Source organism: Schistocerca gregaria, chromosome X (assembly GCF_023897955.1).
Source record: "Schistocerca gregaria isolate iqSchGreg1 chromosome X, iqSchGreg1.2, whole genome shotgun sequence".
Taxonomy (NCBI): Eukaryota; Metazoa; Arthropoda; class Insecta; order Orthoptera; family Acrididae; genus Schistocerca; species Schistocerca gregaria.
The window spans coordinates 146,300,645-146,301,939 of record NC_064931.1 but is presented as its reverse complement, the minus strand read 5'-3'; the positions used below and the strand labels follow the sequence as shown (position 1 = coordinate 146,301,939).

The 1,295-nt window shown below is 42.2% G+C and overlaps 1 pseudogene; it reads left to right on the top strand.

The window, feature by feature from the left end:
• The first annotated feature begins 646 nt into the window (after positions 1-646).
• Positions 647-764, top strand: LOC126299915 (5S ribosomal RNA; annotated as a pseudogene).
• The last annotated feature ends 531 nt before the right edge of the window (positions 765-1,295 follow it).

Here is a 1,295-nt window from a genome sequence, read left to right as displayed (position 1 = left end):
GTGTTTATTAACACAAACGTATGTTTTTCTAAATGGACCTCCTATATTTTTTCTTCAGCAATCCATAGCATGACAAAGCACATACACAATGGCGTTGATTGCATCGCAATATTCCCATTACATCCCGAGATATTGAGACGCGAAGTTGATGCTTGAATCACCCGACATGCGCTGCTAGCGCACGTCCTGAGGCTCAGGCGTGAACCCCATGCTGCCCGCAATCGCAGCAGGATGGCAGCAGACCGTGTTATTCGTTTCGGACCTCTTGATAAGTATGGAAGTGTGATTACGCATGTCAATCACATCGCGATTTCCAATAGCTGTTATTGTTCTAGAGATGTTTTGGGTGGACAAGATAGCTGGGACACCCTGTATAGGATGAGATACACCGATGGTAGAGTGGAATATAATAACGTTCTATTTACTTTTATTTACTCGGAAGCATTTTCCTAAGATAATTCGTAAATTCGATTATAATTACCTGATTCAGAATACTACAATACTAGACACACTATTTTTCAGTATCACTACTTACTTCATATGTTTCATTGCTTTAATATTTTGTTTCTTGAATGTAATGAAGTACTTATATAAATTTGTTTTTATTTATTTCAAAAAAATTTAGGAAGTTGCTTACAGACAGTTAGCCAACGGCCTTGCCGCAGTGGTAACACCGGTTTCCGTCAGATCACCGAAGTTAAGCGCTGTCGGGCTGGGCTAGCACTTGGATGGGTGACCATCCGGTCTGCCGAGCGCTGTTGGCAAGCGGGGTGCACTCAGTCCTTGTGAGGCAACCTGAGGAGCTACTTGATTAAGAAGTAGCGGCTCCGGTCTCGGAAACTGACATACGACCGGGAGAGCGGTGTGCTGACCACATGCCCCTCCGTAACCGCATCCAGTGACTTCTATGGGTTGAGGATGACACAGCGGCCGGTCGGTACCCATGGGCCTTCGAGCCCTGTTCGGGAGGAGTATTTCTTCGTTTTTTGCTTATAGACAGTTAAGTTCTTCCAGTGCCTAAATATCATTTTCTTTTCATTTAAATGAATGTCAATACAGCTGCATATGTTTTATAAATGTGCACTGTCTCGAGACGTGAATATACTAGTGCTTGAAGTCAAGTGATCAATATTTTTATGCTGGACTGGAATTAGAAAGCAGATTGTACCTTTCTCGGACTATTACAAGTGATTTCAATCTTTCGGAAAATAACTATATGACGGAATTGCGTCGTTTCTAGAAGATCAAATCTTGTGAAAGGGGATATCAAAATAGGAATCTCAGAGCAACAAAAA